Source organism: Hylaeus volcanicus, chromosome 6 (genome assembly GCF_026283585.1).
Source record: "Hylaeus volcanicus isolate JK05 chromosome 6, UHH_iyHylVolc1.0_haploid, whole genome shotgun sequence".
In the NCBI taxonomy this organism is placed as follows: domain Eukaryota; kingdom Metazoa; phylum Arthropoda; class Insecta; order Hymenoptera; family Colletidae; genus Hylaeus; species Hylaeus volcanicus.
Window position 1 is genome coordinate 13,061,232 of NC_071981.1, and position 21,792 is coordinate 13,083,023.

General features: G+C 37.2%; 1 protein-coding gene and 1 long non-coding RNA gene across 16 annotated transcripts in view; one reads left to right on the plus strand and one right to left on the minus strand.

Annotated features, from left to right (window-relative positions):
• Positions 1–21,792, plus strand: part of LOC128879107 (CUGBP Elav-like family member 2) — a 547,103-nt gene that overhangs the window by 397,979 nt on the left and 127,332 nt on the right. The window lies entirely within an intron of this gene.
• On the minus strand, positions 4,586–7,251 carry LOC128879109 (uncharacterized). Its single transcript, XR_008457567.1, has 3 exons — positions 6,375–7,251; positions 6,005–6,277; positions 4,586–5,934 (listed from the first exon to the last, which is right to left on the minus strand). It is a non-coding gene; the product is annotated as an uncharacterized LOC128879109 (long non-coding RNA).

Consider the following 21,792-nt stretch of genomic DNA (forward strand, 5'->3'; position numbering starts at 1 on the left):
ATTTCAAGTCTGCTTCCTAATTTTAAACGATCAATCTTAGCATTCGTACAATAGAATGCTAAGAAAGCATCTTGCGTTCCTAACAGATACCAGAAATAAAGGCCTCGAGTGCAAAAGGGTTAATACTTTCTTCCAAACAACGAAGGAATCCCCCCAAAAAACGACAGAGTATTCGAGCCGTACGAAAACGTCCATTCAGAAGAACGGGGGAAACGTCTCAATTTTTTTTCGCGAAGCAAGATCACCGCTGCCGCTGTTACGACTAGCCACATTTTTAATATCCTCATTTACCAACGGCGTGCTGCACGTTTACTCCCGCGCATCTCACGGGCGGCGTCTTAACCCCGGCGATCTTGCTCGTCCAGAATTTTCCCCGGTTCTTCCCGCTGCCCTATAGAAAACCTGGGTCCGCGGGTGTGGGAGCGGAGGTCGTGGAAGAAGACAATAAACCGTAAGGGTAAAAGAACGGCTGGCTCGTTAATTTTATTCGCGCGAGCCGGGCGCCGCTCGCCTCGGCCATTGAACGAAACAAAACGCAGCGAAACAACGAAGATTACTCAGCTTCCGTACCGGAGGCATTCGACGAAACGACCTATATTATACGACTTCTATACGTTTAAATACGAGCTCCAGCGTTGAGGAAAAGGGGTAAGAACGAACGAAGGGTGGCGCGCGGAGGTGGTCGCGGGAAGGGTGGGCGAGTTAGAGGAAAAATAAAGCGATATAGCAGGTGAAATGATACAATGAACGGGCTCTCAAAATACTATGATCCGAGGTATAACGACCTCGCCCCGTTGCTAACGCGGATTCGTTAACGTTCGCATCGACCACGCTCACCGTTTGTATGTGTTTGTTTGTTCATGTTTCTTTTTATTTATTCGTCGAGTGGTGAGACCTTTAGGAAAACTAGACACGAACAGATTTTGGGTGTGAATACGTGGTGTGTTATTGGAGTTTGAATATCGGAGGGTTGTTTTTATTAGAGTGGGCATCTGTCAGTTTCAGCTATTGCACTTTTTTATCATGCATTCTGTTTTTACATTATTTCTTATATTGGATTAGGCAGCCTGGAAAGTATTTTCGTTTCTTTTACAATAAATTCAAACAAATAAATTTTTAATAAATTTCTATTCTTAATCAATCATGAAATCGCCCTCTATCGACAGCCTTTTTCCATCTATTGGGTTGTCCAGAAAGTTCGTGCCAATTTTTCAAGAAAAATTCAAAGGCACATTTGTACATACACGTATATTTATACCAGTCGCTATTTCTTAATCTACCGAGACAGTCTTTTGAATGTTGATCTTTTGAGATTTGAATATACACGCTAGGTAGGAAAATTCTGTTATAAAGGCAGTAAATAAGTACAGCCAGACCATTCTTCCTATTCTCCTCCTGGAAAGCACCATAAATTAAATATTGCAACAGTCACACGACGATTGATATTAGGAATAAAATGATTCTTAATAAGTAGAGAAAATGCTATGTCTCTGTTGCAGCAAAAATGGAATCTGACATTCCCTGTGTTACAATGCAATAGATACGAGTTTGGTTGGTATGGAAGAGCCGTATTAAAAAAAAAAAAAAAGAAAAACAGACATCGGAAGATAGATTGAATATTTCGATACTCGTCCTCTTATTATTCCTGACGTTTCGATATTCAAAACGATCCTCGACTCCCATTCTCCATCTCGATCGGACCTGCGATAGGAGTGGCTGAAAGGGCGCGTGATGAAATTTATGAGTTTTGGCGAATTCAATACCTCGCCATTGAGCCGAATTTCGCTGAAATCAACGGCAATCCGTTTCTGTATGCACGCGCGTACAGACGCTCCTTCGTACCGGAACATTCCTTTTTTTAATTAGAAGAGTAACTTTATATCAATCCAAATATCAACCGTACCCCATCCTATGTTATTCGATTTGTTACATTTTACGTTCAATATCCGTTTCATGTTCGGCAAATACGGACGTACCTGGCGTTATTACGATTTTACCTGAATTATTCGAGTCGTATACCCTGCCGTCTCAAATCGTCCGTGTATTGATTCGATTGTTTCAATTGCATTCCAGTCCAGAGGATATTTAGCGTTCGTATAATCTGTATTAGTTTCTGTTCGATGACAGTGGCGCCTATTATTGTATAAATATAGTAAAAAGTTGCCAAACTTTCATTTCTTATATCTTTTAGAGAATTTGAATGCTCTCGGATATTCAAACCATGATATTACACCAAAGAATTTATTATGTTATATTTATTCGTCTTATGTTTATATTTTTTTTATTTATTTGTTTTATTGCTTATCAATTTTTTCAAAATTAAGAAGGATCATTATAGTAGAATAAAAGCCCTTTTTTACATAATTTGATCAGGTCACATATGTTTCTTTTTCATCGATTTCCTATGATTTCTTTTGCTTTGAAATTTGGAAAATTTGATACAAGATAATATGTTCTTACTATCTTAGTGTTCTCGGTAAGCAGTGTAACTTTCTCCCCGGTTGAATAATTATACCGTAATTCATAGTTGTATCAAAATAGTTGAATAATTACATCATAATTCATAGCTATAAATTCAAGAGATATCAATTAAGGTTTGAAAATTAACAAAATTTTCTTAGCAACATGAAAAGCAGAGATCCCTACTTCACGTGCCTGGACATCCATGTATTTCGATACCTGTATATTGAGGTATCCGGGTGTCAACGTATTTCGATATCCTGGTACCCGTGTATTAAAAATACCCGTGTTCTTAATCCATTAATACACGGTACACGTGTTCCGTGTATTTTAATATCCATGCAAAACTGTGATCTCTAATTGAAAGGAAATGTATTCTTGGTCCCTATATGAAGAAGTACCTCTTCCATGAATGCAACATGGTCGAACCAATTCAGGTCTTCCAACCCGATCGAGTCATTGATTTATCAGACCATCGAGGCGACTCGACGCATCCTGATGCTTCTTATCGAGAATCGCTGTCGTATACGTCCAGCACAAAGAAAACGATGATCCAAGGGAAATAGTTGACGAACGTGTTGCGCGGAAATTCGTGCCAGACAGGCTACTAAACTACGCCCTCGTGACGAACAAGCGCGGGGCTTACACGGCCGGCACCTAAAACACGGCTCATTTGCGAGTCGACGAGCGAGTCGTATTTAACCGCGAACGCAGCGACAAGTGTTATCTAAATCATTGCTCTGTTATACTATTTGCGCCGCACGCGTCGCCCGCGCTGCCTTTTTGCAACGGCCGAGGGGAGCAACGACATTCGTTCACCTTTCGGGCACCTACAAGACCATCTTAAGCACGGGCGGATCTTCGTGCCGCGTCGAGACGAAAATAAATCACGGCTCATCGTCGCGGACGTGGATCATTCCGCCTGTCGCCTTTTCTCGCCCGCGAGAGAACAGAAGAACCGGTTGTGTCCGTTTTTCAACGCGCGGCTACTAGAAAGAGACGAGCCGGCGAGGGCGGAGGTGGCGGACAGATGCGCGGACACGGGACGCGTCTGACCCACATTTCCGTTTTAAATAACGCCCGGCAGTTGCTCGTTTGTTCTTCGGTAAACTCGCCTACATTCTGCGCGTTCGTTTCTTCCGAAACGGCGAGAGTCGAACAGAAAACCGCGGGGAACGTGCGGATTTCAAGCCGCATGCGGTGCTCTCTGGACGACGCTTCTGTACGTGTTTATTATTTCCGTGTCGTCCGCATCCATAGATCGCACGGTGAAGAACTGTACCGATTACGGGAGTTTGTCTGAAAATTTTTTTTTTTACTTTGTTTAAAATTTATTTATAAGAGTATCGATACTCTTGTTTTTTTCAATTAGTATTGCAATGGAATATGGGATCATATAAACACTCAAATTGATACTTTTAATCTTTGTTCTATTTATTTATGAAAGCTTGGAAGAACTATTTTTATTTACCTATAAACGAAAAGTATAGACAAGAACATACTGGTAAAAATGAACTCTCGATCCATTTCTTGAAATATGATTACAGATATTAACCATCTACCGCGTATTTAAAATCTATTATCTTCGAGTCTATTATCTAGTCTATTATCTTCTGTTTTATGCTAAGTTTTCACCAATTTCATTTGAGAGTTTCCATGCCAATACTGTTTATGATATCTCTGGTAACATTCGGCTATAAATTGCCATTACTATAACGTTAGCTTCTTAAAAACAAGATTACTCTCTCGCATTCCGCCAAATGCATAAGATCTCCTTTGGGTAAGGTCCAGATCTTGAGAACTGTTACGACGTCTTTCCGCGAACAACCCATTGTTTTATTATTTATGGGATGTTTCGTGACACCCTCATTTCATCTCCCGCGACAGACACAGAAATTAACGAAAAGACTCGGTTATTTGTCGTTCTCTTAGCGCGACACAATTGCTCGTTAAACGCACTTTGCCGCTCGTAATTCACTTGGAATCCATTTGCCGTATTTGCATTACATCCTAACTTGACGTAACTGACGTTAAACTGTACTGGTGGATGTCCTCTACCTTACAATTCATTCCATAGCTCTATATCGAGTTGTGTCAATGGAAACCTTAATTACCCTGCGTTTACAAGAAATTCGATACTTCAATATTTACATATGAATAACTTCGTCAATTTGAAAGATTTTTCAAATCTTCTTTTTCCAGCTAATTCAGAATCGTTCGTAGTTGATCGTAGTAATTTTCCTTTCGTTTGTAGTGAAATAGTTTAACAGTTACAGGCGATAGATAACTTCATCAATTGCTAAATGATTCCGAATCACATGGAAAAGCCGAATTTTAAATATCTTGAAAATTTACTAAGTTACCTTTTAAGCGTATTAACAATTGCTTGTAACTTTTAAATTATTCGACTACAAACGAAACGGAAATCAATACAAAAAAACTACAAACGATGCTGAATCACATGGAAAAACGGATTTAAAATATCTCAATGCTGGATGCTGGTCATTTTTTCAATTTTTTTTTATTTGTTCATTGAATGAAATTACAAACGAATTGTTACTGCAATCAACTACAAACGAAATACTATCATTTTCCGTAAAAATAAAAGTTAATTTTTTGAATGTCGAGTGTTATTATCATGCTCGATGCAAAAATGCAGTAGTTGTAAAATATCTTTAATAATCCCTTCGGTATTCGCAATCATAAAACCAAACGCAGAATAAAATGTTTCATTAGTCTGAATAATATCGTATAGCCACGAACGCGAACGTGAATAAAAGTTTAAGCGATGCGAAAAAACGTAACACATGCACGGGAATTCCACGTCAGCGCGAGTAAGTGCGCCAAGCGATTTTCCTCCAGGTTAAGGAAGTTTGCTTCGCATCGACCTTTGACCTGTCATTACGCTACACGGTGCACTAACAAAAAATAATGATCGTCGTTACCGCGAACCAGATAATGACTACAGATGAAGAAGCGCGCGTGTTAAACCGAGATCAACGAAATGGCGAGTTCAACGGGTTTGAGAAACTCCCTTTAAAAGGGGTCTTCGTTTCTCAACCTACATCGTACTCCCGGAAGATCATACAATTTTCTTCGGGCGAAGAAAAAAGAACGAATGTCAGAACGACCACGTCAACCGTGAATTTTTAATAATTCGGAGATTTCAACGATGCACACTGTAAACATGATCGTTTTCCTTTTTCTAGTTTTTTTTTTATTATTTTAATTTAGGGGTTACGTAGAGCTCTAGCTGACAGAAACAAGTGATTTTTAGTCATTTTTTAAAACAATGGTAATAAATTGAGCGTGTTACAGTTACATGTGTCTTATTCGTTATTAAACGGCACAAAGTTGATTTTTATTCGTGAATATTTCTTACAATTCTTCATGTTTTGTATGGTATTGTTAGACTTTTTACCTAAATAAGTTCCTTCCATGATGTGGATAATTCTATTTTTTAAATGAATGAATCTGGAAAATTTCAATGTATTATTGTAAAATTATTGCATCGTAGTTTACCAGAGTTTTAAAAATAACTTACACTCGCTCAAATTTCACTCACTGTAGATGAAAATTAGTTTTCAGTATAGCGTTTCCAACTTCACATTTAATTAAATTTTGCAAACATCGCCAACCTCAAGGTGCTCATTAAAACTTTAAATTGTGCTTATTATTTGTACCTTAGGTTAAAATCATAGAAAATGTTTCGTTTTCATGTATCTCATTTCGTTCTATGTTAAATTAAAATACTAAGAAGCGAGTAATATTACGCTATTACTCCTCCTAAATTTCTTTTTTTATGTCTCGCTAACGCCTAAAAATCTAAGCTAATTAAATCTAACCTACATTATATCTGGTATTATCCTGAAAGTATAATCTCTTAAAAATTATAGTCGAACTAAAAAACGAACCTGACAAAGTGCTCGTATACACTTCATTATAAAGTCGAGTCAGCCAAGCGATCGGATGGTTCTTCGAGTCTTTCGGCGCGATCCGAATTCACGTCGTAGCCACGATACAACGTTTTCCCCCTTTTGCCCGATACGAATCGTTCTCGCGGCGAGTTTGCGAGCTAACAAGACACTCCGCGTTATTGCGAGCGCGCTCCGTAAATATAACGCGAAGGTTCGCGAGACCGTGCAGTCGAATGCGCCCAGTGACGCGTTCAAGTTTTCCAATTACGCGGCAACGGCGTGTCGCGGGTACTCGTATTCTTAGGAATTGTTTGCCACCGATCGGACGGAAATTACGCGAGCTTGGGGATGGAGGAGGGGAGGCGAGGTTGTTTCGAAGTTTGATCGGTCCGGTGCCCGTCGGAATAACGAAACACGGGCAAGGCAAAAGAGGTATTCGATTCGGCTAGTCTTGATTATTGCGGGCAACGGGACGCCATAGCCGGTGACGACGGCCGCGGACTAAATTGCGTTCCATTTCTCACTAACTTTTTCAATTTGTCGCAACTCGGCCAACTAATTAACGACGAAAATGACTTTTGGTGCGGCCGTGGCCATCGACGACGAGTGACGGACCGCGTTCACGAGCCGCACGCCTCGGCATGCCGAGGCTTTCCGTGACGCGTCGCGACGCTCGATCATGAGAACCAACGGCAGAATCGATTCATCGATCGCGGAACACGGTCGGGCTGCGATTATCGAACCCTGGAGTTGTTTATGCTGGTGGGATGTTCGGATGAATATGCGATTTTCTATGTGCGAAGGGTATGCATTTATGCGGGGATAATGTGTACATATGTAACAATTGTGTGTGTGTGTGTGTGTGTGTGTGTGTGTGTGTGTGTGTGTGTGAGAGAGAGAAGTGCAATAAATGTGTGATTCGTATCCTCGATGTTTATCGAAAAGATTTGTCTAAATTAAATAATCATATATTGTGTTTTTGGTGTGTTTGAAATTTTTAATACAATTAGAATGTTCTACTCGTCAAATCTTGAATGGAAAATATCTTTTAATAATCGTGTCGTCAATATTGTTAATGTAATATTGTTCGGATATAGTAACCCTCGCTTGGCACACGATACAATGAGGATTGAAATTTAATGGGCTTGTTTGCTTAATATAGTGCAAGAGGAACGAAGTTTATTCGTTCGATCACAATGCAGAACTCGTTAAGTATCGTTCATTTTATTGAAATTTGCCTTGTGAAAATTGAAATAAATACCGACGTGAAATTTGAAATTGAACTTGTATTCCGCGTTAACGAAATAAATGCTGTAAATTGCACCGTGCGTGTTTATTTTTCGTTTGCGCGAATCATTTCTCGCTAATAATGCACGATGGGCTCTCATGAACAAACAAACGAACAGTTTCATAAAATTCAATTGAACGGCACGTATTAAGCAACGCGAATCGACACGGTTATTATTATTTCGTTATTTATGGATGATAAACAATTTATGTTTAAAATATCCTAAATATTACGAGAAAGTAGAATTTTCACGAAAACCAAATGAATATTTTGAAGATTATTACAGATCCTATAATTTATCCATAAAAATCAAATCAAATACTAATCAAATGCAAAGTAGAAACCAAGTACAATTCCCATTTGACAAGGAACACTTTGGTAATGGAGTTATGTTATTATTAATTTTATATATGCGGTATGGTAAAATAAAAATTTCAATAAAAATTGCATTCACTTCGCAGCATTTTCAATAGAATTAGAATATCCTACTTATCCAACTGCCAATAGAAAATAAACCAAAATAAAATTTGCAAACGTAAAATTGTATAATAAATATTTATTTACAACTTTAGTCGTTATTTTCATGTTAAATTATTTAAAATAACTCCGGAATTGATCATATATGTACGTTTGATGCGAAAGGCTTCGTTTTCATACTTGAATGACATTTTTCAGTAATGATTCAAACCACTAATCAATGAAAATTCACTTAATACCGCAGAGAGTCCGAGGATATTATACTCAGCGATAATTCTGAATGGTACTGTCATCTATTGAGGAAACAGTTAAGCTTCGATGCGAGAGTCAATAGTAAACCAAGGGAAATCGTAAATCAATAACGAAATAATTGAAAATACTTAAACTTTATTCGTTAGAATATTCAATAATAAGACCATTACTCATTATTCCGTAGGTAAACTTTATTATAACTTACATACTGAAACATCAAAGTGACAGACTCTTAGAAAAAGAAAAAAAAAAATTATTTCTTTGATCCAAATGAAATTATTAATTTCCAATAATATGATCCACAGTCCACGAAAGACGAATTTTAAATTTTGAACTTTTTAGTATTTCATATTTTTTATAGCGATATTGCAATAATTTTTAGTTCAAACTTGACATAAAGACCTTTTACGCTTAAGAGGGAAAAGAAAATTTTAAACCCTTCTTAATGGGATAAGGGGATAACGAGGCTGTCTGTTCATCCTTTTAAAGGAAGCATAGAGTTTTCTCTCGTATGTAGTACGAAAAAGTTCAGCATATCGTGACGTTTAATATGAAAACTGTACTGATCCCATTAAATTCTAGTGGATAATTTATTCTGTTTAACACACGTGTCGTACTGTTAACAAAATATAAATAACGTTGTTAATATCAATACCCGTTACTCAATAATTAAGATCTCAGTAGATGTTAATTTCCGACAAGAAAATTCTTCATTTCTTTATTTTACTCTATTAATGAGAATATTTAAAAAAAAAAAAAATTGAACAATTCTAATGGTATCACTCGTTAGAATGATTCTTAACAAACTTTTTATGTACGAATTTACAATACTTTTAAGAAACGGAAGTGTGAAATCTATAGAAAGGCACACTTTCCGTCATGGTCGTTTGCAGGAGGCGTCTGACCATAGACATTCCACTTTCACTTGCGCTCGTAGACTCAGCCTTTCTCTCGCAGCTTAGTAGTACGGATCGATTATATCTACCGCTCATTCAATATAAGATGTAATACGTGACTTATTTTTGAAACTATAAAGTAAATTTTCGTATCAAAGGAAGCTTTGTTAAAGGTGTAATTGAGAAGAGAATCTGCACAAGAGCAAAGTTTATCTTATTAAAAAGTGTTTGAAATTTTCTTTTTCCTATTATGAACGATGGATCGCTCGTGGAAAGTTTAAACTAACAATTATTATTACACTGGCTTGAGAATTCTTTGTGTCTGTGTCAGTGAAGCATACTGCACTTTTATCGGATGGAGTAATATTTTATTAAAAATATGTCGTTCCATTATACGATAAGTAAGTGACGTTGATATATCAGAAATTCAAGAAAAGTAAAAAAAAATTCTCCCACTGTATTATTTTATTAAAATAATGTACTTAGACTGCAGATTTTGTCCATTTGTGACGCGTAGTATAAATACCAATAGAACCTCCGTTATGTGAACTAATTAGGGCTTCGTAAATTACCTGCTGCTTTCGATTCTCGTCCGCCTTCCGTTTTTACGCGATATCAATTGAACGAAGGGCAAATAGAACGGAATTGGGATATCCGATCCGGTTGTCACCGCGCAAATGAGTCAGAGACGTTCTATTCTTCGTGGACGGGTAAAAATTACGACACGGCTCGCGTTGACGGTGATATTCTGGCGGATGGTGAAAAGAGAAAAAAAATAAATGAGCGAAACGAGAGAGATGCACCGACGGCGGCGAGGAAACGGAAGAAGGATAAGGGTGACCCATGAGAGTAGGACATCAGAGGGATGACCCGATAGCGCTCAGAGAGGAACAGGCAGAGGGCGTGTTGCCAACTGCAGTTTCGCAACGGTATTCTTCAAATCGATTCCCATTTCACTGAGAAATGTGGCACGCTGGCGAAACCACCCGCCCCAGTCGAATAGAAGCGCGAAATGGAAATGGATCACGGGAACGCATTCTTGGAAAACGAACGGGAAGCATTTTCAAGAAAACGAACCGCCGGATAATCGGGGATAATTTGTGAATTATGAATCGAGTTCAAGTCCGCTATACGGAAAAGAAATCCGGATCGTATTTAATTTCGTTTGCCTCGAATTCTGCTGACTAGTTTAGTTTTCTCGTGGGCGAAACGATGTTAAATGATTAGTGTTAATAATTAAGAACTGCGAATTTCTAGATGGATTTGTGAGCAACCAATAACGATTTTATTCGATGAAAAATGATTTCTTATTCGACAGATGAATAAGTGTAACGAATAACCAATTATATGTAGATGAGAAAGATGACATATAATATTAATTCAATAGACAGTTCAACAATAATTCATATTCGACATCAGAATGACAAGGAAATATTAATTTATACCTTATATATTTATTCATTATATAATAAATTTATTATATATCTATACATCGAATCTTACCTATTACAAATATTTAAACAATTATTAATTAATTGAAATTATATTATAGTACGTCGGTCATATAATATTAATTCATAAATAAATATAGATAATCGATCTTAAAGATGTATAATTAAATGTACATTGATTATAATAAATAATTAAAACTAATTACTTAAATACTCCCACCCAAATCCTAAAAAAACCGGATATTGGGAGGAGTATTTAAATATTAATTTATACCTTAATATAATTATTTTCGTAATTCATATACTAACAGATTATAAATATTTCTTTACACGATTCCTTATTTTGCTAACTTACAATGCTAATTTTACACATATTATAGTAAAAATTACAATGAGCCGCGTGGCATAAGATTTTCGCCTCGAATCGTGGTAACGAATACGTTAACAAACCGTACACGTAACTGTTTTAAAGAACCTGTCGACCGAGATGAAGAGGGGAAAAAGATGACGATACCCGATTTTTCACGAAAATACCAATATTAGTTACACCTACGGTTATGAGGGATAATTTAGCCCACAACGGATCGATTTCAGTCGATTGTCCAGATTTTCCGGAATACCGATGGGGAACTAAAAGTGATTAAATTACTTGGCAAGCCGGCATTCGGTAAACTACCCGGGTGATTGATACACGTGTGTGCGCTCATCTGACTGAATTCACGTTGCGATCATTTATGCGCGACTGACGTCTGTTTATTTCCTACAGACTTGCTCCGCCATCGCATCGCGTCGAATTGAACAGCTCGCGTCAGAGAGGGTGTCTGTCGCCATCGAATGTATTCGTGAATCTTAACAGTCGATACTAAGTAATCGGTTAAACACAGTCAATGTTAGAAAAACGTAGCTTGCCTTTGGAACACGGATAATGGTATTACACTTAGCTTTAACATTGCTTAAGATTATTTAAATAAAGAGTTTTACAAAAGAGACCTAAGGGTTTCGGTTCTTAATAATAATATGCAATTGTCTAAAATATAGGGTAAAATTTAAATATATTCTGAAGCCCCTTTTGGAAAATGCTTTATCAAATATTCGCATTTTTAAAATTTATATAAAACGTTTTTTTCGTTCGTCGATTACATGTTTATTCTTCAGGAAGCAATTTTGCTTAAAATTCAAACAGAAAGTTCAAGCGAAAATGTAAACGTAAAGTTTAAATATGAGTTTAATCAATAATCATTTAGCATATTTTTTCTCCAACACGTGATCGATAAGTTTAAAACCGTTTATTTTTTTTCTTCTTTTTTTTTGCGTAAACCAAACGTTTAACCAAACGCAAAAATATTGTTAGCTACATTACTTTTCTTGCGAGACGAAATGTGAAATGAAAGACAAATGTTACTCGGACAATGGTTTCGTTATCGTTGCTGCAGGATTATTTTCCTTTTTCGCGCCACGTTCGTACGTTTGCGGGAACTCGATTAAACGATCGCAATGGCCACCTCTCGCGTTCGCCAATCACCGTATGAGAAATTATAACTCGTAACTATTCGCATAGATATTGCCATTTTCGATACCATCGGCGTTCGTTCCTCCCTTCTTTTTTGCATTTTGACATCGACACCTATCGAATCTTTGCGAATCTATAACGAAAGGCTTTAATCATTTCGAAACTTCTTTCGCCGCGGGTACGACGCTATTTCCCACGAGCGGCCTCTTTCGTCGTCATTTTTCTATCGGTGGTGGTGTGCAAATTTCGTTACTCACGCGATCCGAACATCCACGAAAATCGTGCTCGGCAATACTCGAGGCGCAATAACGTCGATTCGTTGATACCGGCGTCGGTGTACACAGCCATAGGACTTACGTATTTTGCCAACGTAAGCGGAGAACCGTTCAAAGTTTTCAGAAAGTGAAGGGGAGAGGGCGGGGTGTGGGGGGGTGGGGGTGAGGATACGCGCGCGAGGGTGGAAGACCGTCGACGTGGCGGAAATGAAGACGAGATCGTACGGTGGATAAGCCGGCAAAAACCCTCGAGAACTCGCTGCTACATCAATAACTGAAAAAGAACTTCTTTTCGGGAGGAGCCCGCGCCGCGGAAATTGAATAACGTCGTCGCGTTTACTGATTTCGACGGAAGCGAGGGGACGTTCGCGAGTAACTCTGGCCGCGATAACGATGACAGTGATCGGTACGCGATAAAAATTTATGCGATCCGGTTCACTCGTCCCGAGAAATTTTTATTGTGCCGAATACCGTCCGTGTATGCTTCGGTCGCGTTGGGTCGCCCGTTTTCCAAACAGGGATCTGCGATTGTCTTGGGTAGAGCGGGGAGGGAGTGTTGGAAGTTTAACGCAAGATTTATGGATACATTTTGTTTACCTATTTCTACATATATCGATACACGTCGAAACGACGTGTAAACGAAAGCCTGCATTTTCTTCATAAAATCCACGTACTATAGCTTGATATTTAGCCGCTCATTCGGAATATTATATAATTCGTAATACAGTTTACAAGTTTATTTTAATGGTACCAATTATTAAGGGTAGAAAATAGATAATTTATTCTTTCGCGGGTGGTAATTGCAAACTGTTAGAATTCAAGCCAATTTGTACCTTCCGCTATTAAGTTTATTATTTCATGGTTGGCACTGGTTGTCTTTGCTTTGTTTTGCTATGTTTTGTTTTCTGAACTGATATAAGGAATAACGTCAGGTTGAACGTGTGCGTTTACGAAGCTGCCATGTGGCCTGTGGATTCGCTTTATTAATTAAATCAATTTGTAATCCAACATACTTGAGTTTTTCACTTTCACCACCCAAGGCTATCACAAACAACCCTGTGAGGGAGACCTACCAACAAAATCAGGAACGATGGTCGGTTATTTACCTGACACATGTAAAAGTTTCAGAACGGTCGGAGTTCTGGAACATGGTTAAATAATTAAACAAACAAAAAAAAAAAATCACATGCGTTACGCTCCGTGCAATGGGCTGAAGTAGAATGAGATAATAGTCAGACACACTACGCGTATCGTTACAGCTATGCCTACGACAGGGAGGCAACCAGTTTCAACAATTTCGTAATTCATATCATACAATTTTCCTTGAAAGTATTCTGTTTATTGTTTCTTAAACGATATCTAGACATTGTTTACAAACACGCGGTGTACATCGCTTGATGAATTGTAACTTAGTTGTAAATAATTAAAAAGATATAGAAATGATGCGTAAACGAAAGCCTGCATTTTCTTCATAAAATCCACGTACTATAGCTTGATATTTAGCCACTCATTCGGAATATTATAAATATAATTCGTAATACACTTTGCAAATTTATTTTAATGGTGCATGAAATCTAAGTAATTTAATTCGCGAAAGAATTTCTTCATTTTTATTCAAAATTTGTATATATTATTTTATATACGCAAACCTGAAATCTTTAATTTTAATTGTAATCATTTTAAGCCTAGATAACTCAAATCCAAGGATCGAAACGTTATAACAAATGTCCTTCGTATTAAAAGGTCATTTTTTCAATTTTTGAAACAGGGGATCTTTCTATAACAAGGTAATTTCGTTGCATCCTAAATCGAAACCATGTTACATGAGATAACCTTCTTGGATGACGGTTAATTCGTATCGTGTTATATCGTAACCGTGTAAAACGAAACCATGCTACATGATACACTAAAGGTGTACGTGTATCGTTACTCGAATATTTAAACTACCCTTCGATCTTGCCATTGGTACTCTTTGATAAAAAAAAAAAGCTTTAATTATAAAATTCTCAAATCCGAATATTCATCACAATTATTTGAAATTATATTTGATCTGTAAGGATAATAGTTTCCATCAAATATTTGTGTTTGTCTAAAAAAAAAAGTATTATTTACGAGCCATTTAACGCCAAATCGATCATCTCTGTATTCTATGTCAGATTTAGTTCGAATTGAAATAAATTGACGTCTATGTAGAAATATGGAGGATTCGAACGTAACCGTAAAATATTAACAAAAGCAAACAAATTAATAATTCAGGCAATATTTCAAACGGTATTTATCTTCGTACACGTCACGAATTGCTAAATTGAAAACTACTTTTCTTAGATTTACTCTACTCTTCGTGATTTCTTGGATTCAATCTACTTTTCATCATTTCGTAGATTTAAATATTTGGAAGACGGAATCAGAGATCGATCAAACGTGGAACGTATTCAATTGGTAAAAAGATCAAAATTATAATTAAGATACGTGCGTTAAAGTGTGTAGAAACTCTCTAAGCTTCATTTAGTCTGAATAATTTTCACATAAATCAATGTCTTACGCAATTGACACATTAAAAGTATTTCAATATGCATATAGAAAAATTTCAATAATGAACACGTGTTGAAAACTGCAGAAATATGGGTATATTAAAAACTGCTGTAAAATGTACATATTACAAATGCCAGGAATATGCACGCATTAAAATTGCCAGTGGTACGCGCATATTGAAAAGTACTACTAAACTCTACATTCCAAAAATTATTCAAATTACTAAGAACTATGCGCAAAATTATATTGGTACAAATACTAGTATATTAATATTAGTATAATTTTAATATTATAATTAAAAATGTAATTTTCATTATTCTACTCGAGTAACATTTTTAATCGTATATCTTCTTTATTTCAAACGATGAAATAGTTCATTCTAACCATTTGTTAACCATCTGATCCGTTTGAAATATAATATGTGATTGTTATCAGACTATACAAAAGGAGAAACATATCATATTTTACAAAATAACATTGATAGAATATTCTAGCTGAGAGGGCAATTAATGTTTACTTATTTAGATCGCGTTAACAAACTAAACTAAATATATATCGTATCAACAAACGCGTTAACAAACTATACTAAATATATATCGTATCAACAGATACCCAAAGATAGAAAGGACGATTTTTTGATGAAAATGAATAATTGATATATTGAACTTTGTAACTAAGGAGGGCATTAGATATCTATATCACGTTGACGAACTTTACCCAATTGTATCGACAGACACTCTGGAGGAAAACAACGACTGCCTTTTGGGTGAAAATGAATAATGGATAGACAGAACTTTCTAGACAAGAGATGTCTATCTTTGTAGAATCGTACTAATAGACTCTCTAGAAGAAAACAATTGATTGGTAATTGAAAATAAAAAATTTATAAATAGAACATTTTTCCTAAGAATGTAATAAATATCTATCTATTCGTCTAATGTTGACTAACCTTATATAATCGTATCAAATGACTCTCAAACAAAAGTGCAAAATCGATAGATAAAACATTGTGTATAGGACTTATATAATTGTATCGAATGGGGAAAGTGAGTAATTAATGAATAAAAAATTTTAGTTAAAGACGTAATAAATCTCTCTCTGTTATACTTCCCTCGTGTTAACTGCATATGATCATATCAAATGACAGCCAAGATAAAAATAATTTATTTGACTCCAAAACAAAACTAAAAAATTGATAGATAGAACATTCTATATAAGAGGCTAATAAATATCTACCTGCCTATCTCATATTGACATACTTATCGCAGTCCTTTCAACAGATAGCCAAGAGAGAAACACCAATTATCTTTTAGGGAAAAGTGAGTAATTAATGAATAAAAAATTTTAGTTAAAGACGTATTAAATCTCTCTCTGTTATACTTCCCTCGTGTTAACTGCATATGATCATATCAAATGACAGCCAAGATAAAAATAATTTATTTGAATCCGAAACAAAACTAAAAAATTGATAGATAGAACGTTCTATATAGGAGGCTAATAAATATCTACCTGCCTATCTCACATTGACATACTTATCGCAGTCCTTTCAACAGATAGCCAAGAGAGAAACAACGATTAGCTTTCGGACGACTAACTTCGAAATCTGCGAAGGGTTAGGCCAGCGTGCAGACGCTGTCGTATTCCATTGGTCCCCTCATTGAGAACATCGGTCTCGATGTGCCGAGTCGTTCCGGTCAGGCCACATCGATTCACGTGGCCGCACGTGACGCTCGCATTTTCTCTCCCTCGTGCATGCAGATTTTTCACGACACTTCGACGACGTTCGTCCTGAAAAAAAGCACACCCCTCGTCCAGCCCGGGGGTCGCTTTTTTCATTGTGTCGACGCTGCCCGACGCGGCGGAACGCGAAACGAATTTATAACTAGCGATACGGCAATCGCAGCGGGGCCCTTGAGCCGAATTCGTCAATTTTAATATTCGCCCCTTCGCCTACCTTCGACGACTCCCCCTATTTTCACGCGCCCTTATCGCGGGGCGAAACCCCGACTCGTCGAACCCCGAGCTACTCACGGCGATCGCTTTTTACGACGAAATACCCCGGAATTTATGGCGCGTCGCTTTATTGTCACACTTGAGGGTGCACGTCTGGCGAATATAAAAAAATTCATCGACCCTTAACATATATAATAGTTTGATTATGTTTCATTGGATTAGTGGGAATTAGAAAGAGGTTCGTTGACATTAGTCCAAGTTAAAACGATTTATATTTTATAATATAATTGAATGTCGGGGGAAAAAGGACTTTGAACTTTTTAATTTTTATTATTAGAAATATAGGCGGTGGAATAAATGAGCTAGACTTTTCTTTTACCTTTGACTTTAAAAACTTTATTTGAAACACTAGGAAGGGCACGTCTGTTCTGCACGGAAAAAGCAGCTCGAATAAATGCGAGGTTATTAATGAAGAATTTCGTCACGTAACCATAGACCCTATCGGTCTCATACTTTGTCTAAACAAGTCAAGATGAGACACAGCTGCACCCTCTTGGTTTGTGTCTACCAAGAAAACCTCATAATCGCAGCGATGGGTTTTTGTAAACGAAAAACTTTCTCTTTTAGGAGGAGAAAATCCAATATTTATTTTCGAAACTAAACGTTAAATGAATAAATTGCGAATAATGAAAAAAGTTTCGTCTTGTCGTTCTCTGTAAGGTGTAATTTTGGAAAAATTGTTAAATTTAAAAATCTCCCCGAACTTCGTTTCCTTACTACATTCCGATATATTTATACATGTGGTTAACTTTCTGTGAACGAGTATATACGCCCTTCGCAGCCCGAATCTAATTCTCGTGGACGTATATATACGTCGTACGCGGTAAAAGGGTTAATAATATACTCAGCCCCGCGCGAATCTCGCCAGCAATTTAAAATTGAGCAGGGCGACGATAAATCTTGGCGAAACTTTCCTCATCGATTTCAATACTCACAAGGTTGCACTTTCCAGCGAGCCTTTCTTCGTACCTCGCTCGATTGCCCCTCGCTCGGCTAAGCGCGGATCGCATTCCGTCCCGTCGTTCGCAGAGACGGCAGCTACCTGGCGTTCGCCAGTGGTGTAACTTTTAACTCCGTCAGCCCCCTCCCGCCCCCGAGTCGTCCTTTATCCGTCCCCTTTATTCGCGCCCTTTCGTCCCCGAATCCACAGCGCGAATATCATAAAAGTACGCATATCTCGCGGACGAGGAGGCGAGTCGCGGAGATTAAAAGTCGCAGAGTCAGAGTCAGCAGACGGTGAAAGTGAGAAGCAGCAACTTTTGTAGTTCCACGGACCAGAAGGCAAGCGACGGCAGAATGGGTGGGATGAGGGCAGGAATTGAAGAGTTTTCGAGGAGAGAGGCGAGGAGCGAAAAACGAGGATACCGTTGAGAAAGATATCACCAGCTGGGTGTCTCCTTAGCACGTACACTGGAACGCTATCATCTATTCCAAACTATTGAATGCGGAGGCGCACGATTAATATCGACACCTTATACAGGGTGTTCAAAAAAAAAAGCATTCAATATTTATATGGTGTATAGGGCACACTGTACCGAGTAAAAAAGCTTTAGTACACATAGGTCCGAAGGTCAACCGTTTCTGAGATATAAACATTTTTGTTTGCTAGTATCACGATTGACTTACTACTGGGTTTTCGATATTTATAGAAGATTTTCCACGTGTCCACCGCTCGCTTCTGTACACGAAATTGAAGAAAAATGAAATCGACGAAATTGTCGGCACTCGAATGGGAACATTCAGAACGCAATTTATAAACACTGACATAAACATCGCATGCGATGGAGGCAAGTAAGTCAATCATGATACTAGCAAACAAAAATGTTTATATCTCAGAAACGGTTCACCTTTGGACCTGTGTTTGCTAAAGCTTTTTTACTCGGTACAGTGTGCCCTATACACCATATAAATATTGAATGCTTTTTTTTTTTTGAACACCCTGTATATGCAGGATTCTCTTTTTACAACTGTCCTTCAAGGCTTAGAGTTAATAAAATAATTTTTTTGAAAAAAAATTTAACCGACTTCGAGAAATGTGCAGTGAAAAGTATGAAACAATGTATAATAGTATGAATAATTTGTAATTCATTTATATGAATACTCACTAGCTCTAGATATAATTACTTGTAAAAGTAATTATAAGTAAAAGTATGACAAAATGCGGGGGAAAGATATGAAATAATTTCTAGTTAATTTATATGAATACGCACTAGCTCTAGATATAATTGATTAAAAGTATAGGAAAATGCAGTGAAAAGTATGAAATGAAAGACAATACTTGTTCCCTCGTAATTTTACATTCTTCGATGTATTAATCGTTTGAAATTACGAAGCAGACTTGAAATTTCCAGAACTCCTCCATTTTTAAAGGGCACATATGCTCCGCGAAATGTGTACCCCTTTAAATCATGCAACTTTTGTTTAACCCTTTGCACTCGAGGCCTTTTTTCTAGTATCTACCAGCAACTAAATCAAATTTCGTTTGAATTGGACAATAATAATACTACTTATACAAAAATCCCAAATGCACACACTTTAAGTAGTATTCGTAAGAAAGAAGTAATTACTCGAAATCGCATTATTAGTTTAAAGCGTTATAATATTCCCTTTTTCAGAGAGAGAATATTTTGGTTTTATGATCTACTGTCATAATATTAAATAATTCATGAAGACATTCGAATAATTCATATCGATGTGAACATTCTTACTTACAAAACGGCGATAGTACGACAAATTCTGCAAGGTCAATTACCTTAACTTCCTCCATTGTATAATATCTGAATAATATGCAATGTGTCATCTCACGTTTGTATGGAAAAATATGTTAACGAAACGAAGCAGGAAACATGGAAACGCAGAAAATTAATAAATAATGATACTTGACTCGGTCGATTGGGAGTATGACACGAAACAATAAACGCTGCGGTGTCTCCTCATTGGACGTGACTTGTGCATAGTCACGATAACGCGATGACAAGGATAACAGCGTGTAATTAGTAGAATTATTAATCGTGAAGGTAATATACATCGTTCTATTAACATTTCAGTTTTCATCAATCTCTTGAGGGACGATTTATTTGATTAGAAATCAACAGAAATTCAAGTTAATATTATTATAATATCGTGACGATGTTGTTATGTTATGGTAAATTGAATTATAATGTGCTAGTATCTCTCATGAGGTTAAATTATTAGATTATTCGAAAAGTAATTTCGTACATTTGTTCATGAAAAATGAGATACAATTTCCTTATAATATATAAATAATTTAATTTTATCGAATTGTATGTTGACCATTTTTTAGAAATAAACCTTGACATTTCAACTGTCCAAATATATAATAATAATAATAATATGATGTAGAATGAAGTTGACTGGTTAGAAATACATCTAATCATTCCGATGGTAGGAATAAGAAATTACTTTCCGAACAACCCAATATATAACAAAGCTCAAATGTTATTTAACGTAATTCAGCGAAAGAATTTTATAATAAAATATTATTATTCTTTTACTATATTTAAGATCCAATCGTAATAAAAAGAAATAAAGGCTACTTCGAAATGTCAGAATGGGCCTAAAAAAAAATTTTAGATAATTATTTATCAACCCAATACAATTTTATGCCTCCTTTAGAGAGTGAGTATATACAAAACACAAAAATTGCGAAACATACACCAAGAAACATCCTTCGAATACCCCAAATCGTATCGCCAGAAAATTTTCCATTCATCCCTAATAATTTCACGTTGCACCTTTTTTTTCGGACCCCTCTTAAAACGAGTAATAAAAACGTCGAATCGATCCAACCAGCCTCCCTCTACCCTACACGGTCCAAGATACACAGAGAAGACTTGAAAGAGACATAATTTTCGAAAACTGCGACGTCGTTCGGTACACCAGACGCGCTCAACAGGTTCCGCCTTTCTTCGTCGGAGCGAAGCAGCCGCCGGCCGTTAGCTCCATAATCCTTAATCTCGTTTAAGTATAACAGGGTGAAGGTGTCGCGAAAATGCATTCTCGTCCGTCCGATTTCATTACGCGGCGGCTCTAATTTTCAGTGGACGCGGTCGAAAGATTGCAATTCCAGTAGCCACGGCTGACCGGAAACGAGAATCCCAGCGACCTCGCGGTTCCTTTCAACTCCTCACCCCCCCCCCCCCTCTGTTCCTGTTTATCACGAGGCGCGAAACTGGCACCGTGACGCGGCGTCAGGAACTCGATTTAAAGTTACGCCGCTGCTTACGTATTCTCGTTTCCCACTCGTTTCCGCGGCTTCTTTATTCTCCTTAGCCCGCCTGCATCCGGACTGCTAAAGTAGCAATTCCGCTTTCGCTCGTTCGCGTACCGCTGCCGACTCCTCACCGTCTCGTGACTTTTAATCACGACCCCGTTCCGAATGCCGCGGTGTAATTTTTCCGATTCTCGCGGAAAAGAAAGAACGACGACCCGTGGATGCGAATTCGACACTTTCGACGCTATTCGTTGGCTACCGTTAAGGGAAGAAACGAGATTAGGAGACCTAAGGTTAAGCCTTTTATTACGAAGGACGCATATAAACGTATAGCCGTCTTCGAATTTTTTAAAAATATCAACTTATAGAGAATGACAAGGCGAAACTTTTTTATATGCACAATTTATTCATCCGACGTTTAGATTCGAAAATAAAAATTGAAAAGTTAGGAGTTCGCTGGAAAAATTGAATTTCAGAGAAAAGGTTT